This window comes from Phascolarctos cinereus, unplaced genomic scaffold, assembly GCF_003287225.1.
Source record: "Phascolarctos cinereus isolate Bilbo 61053 unplaced genomic scaffold, phaCin_HiC Scaffold_4;HRSCAF=312, whole genome shotgun sequence".
Classification (NCBI taxonomy): Eukaryota; Metazoa; Chordata; class Mammalia; order Diprotodontia; family Phascolarctidae; genus Phascolarctos; species Phascolarctos cinereus.
This window is the reverse complement of record NW_027555847.1, coordinates 286,282,396-286,288,395: the sequence shown is the minus strand read 5'-3', so window position 1 is coordinate 286,288,395 and position 6,000 is coordinate 286,282,396. Positions and strand designations below refer to the sequence as shown.

At 35.5% G+C, this 6,000-nt stretch overlaps 1 pseudogene; it reads left to right on the top strand.

The window, feature by feature from the left end:
* The first annotated feature begins 501 nt into the window (after positions 1–501).
* Positions 502–6,000, top strand: part of LOC110222117 (pleckstrin homology domain-containing family A member 3 pseudogene) — a 34,878-nt pseudogene continuing 29,379 nt past the window's right edge.

The window sequence follows — 6,000 nt, the reverse complement described above, 5'->3', positions numbered from 1 at the left end:
TCTTATGGCAGAAAAGTATATTTACAAAGCTGAAAATTAAAAAAAAACCTTAGTTCATTTCCATATCTGTAGGAAACAGAAAAAAAAACTCTTGCAAATGTAATATAGATATGAGAAAGAATCTTTATTCACACATATGCATGTATGTATATATTCTCTATTGTGAAGAGGGAAAAAAAGCAATAAAAATACTATAGAAGATAATGTATTTTTAATTTTTGCAACAGATTTGTCAGCTAGTGCTTAAAATATTAAGGATGGACTTCTACTGTTTTGGAACTAACAGAAAGAATATTTTTGATTAGATATATCTGGCAAAATGAAATTAGCAAATAAAATTGCAGACCATATGCATACAGGATGAGTGCTAAACCCATGTAAGATATGCATGTTTACATAGGTTGTCTAAATAGAAGGAAATATGATTGACAAGGAGAAAGGATAGATGTGATCAGAGTTGTGCACCACCTATGAGGAGAGAAGGAAAGCCTGGAAAGGGCGATGCCTGCACTACTGCCAGTACTGTATCCAGGGAGAGGTGAGTGACAGGAAAGTCCCAGGAGTCTCAAGAGGCTGGGATCTCTTTTCACCAGTCTCCAAGACTTGTACTGGAGATTCATCCTGCTCAATTTAATAGGTGGGAGGTAGAACTTCAGTTGCTTTAAGTTGTGTTTAATTATTAGTGAATTGGACCATTCATCCATATGGTTGTTGGTTTAGATTTCTTTCTTTAAAAACTGTCTGTTCATATCCGTTAATCATGTTCTTATAATATCGAAACAATTTTTTATGTGTCTTGGAGATGAGATGCTTATCAAAGAAACTTGCTGCAAAGACTTTTTTTTCCCCCCTCAAGCTAACTATTTTCCTTACAATTTTAGTTGGTTGGCTTTGTTTAAGCAAAACATTTTGTGATTTAATGCAACAAAAATCATCCATTTTATCTTCTATGATGCTCTCTATTACACGTCCTTCTTGACTTCCACAGCATTTGATGTAGCAGATCACTCTCTCTTAGTTATTCTCTGGTTTGTTTGTTTGTTTTTCAGTGATTGGTTCTCCCACTTCTTGTCTGGTCCCTCTTCATGCTCTTTTGTGGGTTCATCATTTATATCACTCCTCCAGCCATAGGTGTACTCCAAGACTGGGACAAGTATAGACAAAAATGACTTCCTTGAAACTGCCTATAATGTACCAAATTATCTTTTTTTTACCCGTGTTTCCCCCCTTTTTTCTCCCTCTACTACAATGCCATAGAAATATCAGTGAAGAAAGTAGACAGAGAACTATGTAATCCTCTGTGGTGTCAAAGCATCAAAGAAATGTGAGTATGAATGATTGATTCTTGTCAATAATTATCAGACTGAAGACTTTTCAAGTTACGAAAAAGATGCTTAAACAAAAAAAAAAAACCTCCTCACATATGACACATCTTTAATGTACACACACAGTATCTCTACCCTTCCATCAACATTTCATAATTATAATTAGTCATTTAATCAGTGTAATTAATATTACTTAACTTGTCTGAATCCGCTTCATTAATCCCTTTTAATACAGCTTCTGGTAGATTGCTAAAACATAAAATATTCTGAAAAAATGAAAATTTTCATTACAATAGCTATATTTTCTTCACATGTATTTATTTCAAAAGTCAAACGTTAACTTCTGGATTTCATAGGACTATACTCAGAAGTTCCTCTGAGCAGATAGATAGATATATTATAATAAAATAATTCCAATAATACAACTAATAATAATATTTTCAATTTGCATTTATTTGTATAGCACTTTTTTAAAGTGTTTCACATGCATAATCTCATTTTATTCTCATAATGCTGCTCACAATAATGCTGAGGAAAATGAGATAGTGATTAATTACCTTGTTCTAGAGGACACAGATAATAGCAGAATCAGTACTTGACTGGAGCCCAGAACTCCTTCCAAATTTACTAAAACTTTTAAAGCTAAGAGGTATCCCAAGGGATAGATCATTGCCCCTGAAATTAGAAAGATTTGAGCCTCAGACTAGCTATGTGACTCTGGGCAAGTCATTTAATCTGTCTGCCTCAGTTTTCACAATTTTAAAATTAAGATAACAATAGCACCTTCCTTATAGGATTGCTGTGAGGGTTAAGTGAGATAATGTTTGTAAAACATTAAATCCATGTTTAGAAAAATGGTCTTTTTTTTATATAGGGTAGATAGGTGGCATAGTGGATAGAGCATTTGGCTTGGAATCAGAAAGGCTTATCTTCATGAGTTAAAATCTGGCCTCAGACACTTAAAAGCTGTGTGACCCTGGGCAAGTCACTTAACCTTGCTTTGCCTCAGCACCTCCTCTGTAAAATGAACTGGAGAATGAAATGACAAATCACTTCAATGTCTTTGTCAAGAAAACTCCAAATGAGGCAGCTAGGTGGCACAGTGAATAGAGCTCTGGCCTTGGAGTCAGGAGGACCTGAGTTCAAATCTAGTCTCAGATACTTAACACTTACAGCTATGTGACCCTGGGCAAGTCACTTAACCCTGATCATCTCACCAAAAAGCAAAGACTTTAAAATTTAAAAAAAAAATAAAGCTCCAAATGGAGTTGTGAAGAGTCACTCACAATTGAAATAACTAAACAAAATTATTTCTATATAGCCATCTGAAAATTCACATAAGGCATACACATAGAGATTATACACATAATTCAAAACTTAAAGATAAAATTAAATGATGAAATTTTCTTGATTTTTAAAAAACAAATTTTAATTTAAAAAAAGAATTAAGTATACTATAAATAAATAGTTGAAAACCACTTTGATGATACTTTAAAGAAAATTTTTAAAAATGAAGTTTATTTGAATTGCTTAATTTAATAATAATAAAGTTAATTCATCTATCATTGTTCCTTAAACTTTTCTACATGTATTTAAATCTCATCAGATAATTTGTACATGGCTTATTTTTTGTTTTTTTATTAATTCCTTTTGTTTTTATGTCATAATTAATTGTTTATGTATGGGGGAGAGTTTTCCTTCCTGATGTTTGAGTTCTTCCTTGTTAAAAAGGAGAAAATTAGGGGGAGCTAAGTGATGTAGTGGATAGAGTTCTGACCTGAAGGCCGGAGTCAGGAGGGTCTTGGTTGTATGACCTTGGGTAAGTCACTTAACACTGATTGCCTCACCAAAAAGCAAAATAAATAAATAATAAAAGGGAGAAAATTGAACAAAATTATCAGATACAGTGAACACATCTAAAAATGTACACATTATTCCTTAATAGTCTCCTGACTCTCTGACATTAGGAGAACAGTTGTATGATATGTTAACCTGGGAGGTTCATTAGTTTTTGTTTTTGTTTTCAAATTCAGAGATTAGCTTCCTTTCAGCAGTCTTTTCATTTTATTTTAAATTGATTTTATTGATATCTTTCCTATGCTACTCACTTCTCCACCTTTATCCTTTCTTCTGTTCCTAGTTCTTATCACACGCAAAAAAAATGAAGAGAAAAAGAAAAAATAATCAGGAAAATATATCAATATATAAAAAAATCATAATGTAATTTCGTATGTCCTTTTGGGGATAAGCTTGTTCTTAGAAATTTTGCAACATTCAGATTCTATTACTTTCTGGTTGTTTTTTATTTCATCATTCTAGACATTGTGCATGATACTTTCCTGGATTCACTTACTTTACTTTGCATCAGTGTATGTACTTTTCACATTTTTCTCAGTTTGTCATTTCTTACAACTTCATTATATTCATGTGCCACAATTTAGAAAATCACTCCCTAGTTGATGGGCATATATTTTGTCTTTAGTTTTGTTTTCATTAACCTCATTGTAGTCAAAATGCATTTTGTTCTCTTTGTTCAACTTATTGCATTCTCTATAAGCTTACGTAAATGTTCGAGTTTCCATGGATTTTTTCACTGGTTATTTCTTCCTTCACAGTAATACTCCATTTACATTCATATATAATAGTTTTTAGTTAGCTATTCTCCTATTGATGGGCAGAAATTTTTTCTGTTTTCTATTTTTTTGCTACAACAAAGAATGTGTGTGTGTGTGTGTGTGTGTGTGTGTGTGTGTGTGTGTGTGTGTCTTGCTTATGGCTATATTTTAACTTTCTTGAGGCATATTCCTAAAAATAAAGTAAGTAACAAGGACTATTCATTTTTTCTTAGATCACTCCAAATTCATGTTCAAAATGGTTGGACCACTTTAGAAACCTATCAATATTATTTAATTGTGTGACTACCTACTAAACCACCCTGTACCTCCCCCCACAACATTGATTGTTCCAATTTTTGATCGTCTTTGATAATTTGCATTTTTCTTATGTAATCTGTGTTTGGGTATTTATTATTTATTGGAATTTTATTTCTTCCTGTTTCCAATTAAGAGAGAGAAATAGACAGATAGAAGTGACTAGAAGAGGAATTTTGATGATTCCTCTTCCCCCTCTCCACCTGGGTGTATGAGGGGTTCATAGCCACATTGTGCATGAAGCTGAGTGATAAGTTAGAGGGGAACAGATATCAATGCTGGCATTCAGATTGATTGCTGCTTCCCTTTGCTGTCTTTGAATTTTGGATCTCCTGATCACTACTCAGGGGACTACCATGTTTAATGGCTACCTTTGAAGCCAGGCGAACTAAACACCATGCCAACCAATGTCAGCTGATTTTGTTGTTGAGACTTTGAGGCTCTCTTATGAGTCCTTAGATGTGTGCAAATGTTTCTTCCATTTCCAGGGGTGAAGAATCTACATCCTCAAGGCCACATGTGTCCTTTTAGGTCCTCAAGTGCATCCCTTTGACTGAACCCGAATTTCATGGAACAAATCCCCTTAATAAAAGGATTTGTTCTGTAAAACTTGGACTCAGTCAAAAGGTTGCACCCAAAGACCTAGAAGGCCACATGTGGCCTCAAGGCTTCAGGTTCCCCACCTCTGATTGTGATTTTGGCCTTTCACATGAGTTAGATACAGTGACTCCCACCAAGCTTGCAAGCTAGAGGGGGAGACTGCTCCTCATTGCTATTTTCCTGATTTCCCAATATTTTTTTTTTATATTTTAACTTATTTCTAGGCATCTTGGCTGCAGGAAGTGAGAGCAAGCTGAGCAGTTTGAAGGTTTGAGCCCCTGGGGTATTCACCCCATCTCATCCACCCTGAGAGGACCTACAGGTCCGGCTGCTGTGGCCCTCCCAGAGGGGTGAGTGACAGCCACCCAGTTGGGGGATTAAGATGAAATTGGATTTTCCCAAGTGGCATTGAGACTTGGTTCCAAATTAGACATCCTGTGGCAATATAGCATTGTGGGAGACTGGTGATTAATGGCCACAGAGGAGGTGGAGGTCTAGGAAATCAGAAATTTGGTCAGCCTGTGACATCTCAGCCATTGAACTAAAGAACAGAGAGAACTGGAGCAGGGTAACAGTGTGGAGTGCTACACCAGGCAGAAAGGAAAGGAGGCTAGAATCTAGCTAAGACCAGTTCTGTACTCACTAAAGTCACTTGGTGTAGGGACTGAGGCTAGTGAAACGTGAATTCCCCAGGGTGGTGTGGGAAGAGGCAGAGACACCTTTGAGTTCCAACCTTCAGGGGATCTGCCATCAAAAGAAAAGGAATCAGAAACTGAATGATGGGGGCAACTAGGTGGCACAGTGGATAGAGCACTGGCCCTGGATTCAGGAGGACCTGAGTTCAAATCCGGCTTCAGACACATAATAACACTTATTAGCTGTGTGACCCTGTGAAAGTCACTTAACCCCATTGCCTAACCAAAACAAACAAACAAACAAAGAAACTGAATGATAAGGAACAAAAGAAAAAAGACTGAATTTATCAGAGATCTCAGAAGAAAATTCTGTTTAAAAAGTTGAGTGCACACAGATATGTCAACAGTTTAGCTATTAATAACAGAAGGGAAAATGGCATCTAAACAAACCCAGAAATCTCTGAGTAAATATAACAAGACAAAGAAAAATGAAACAACACGTGATGAGGC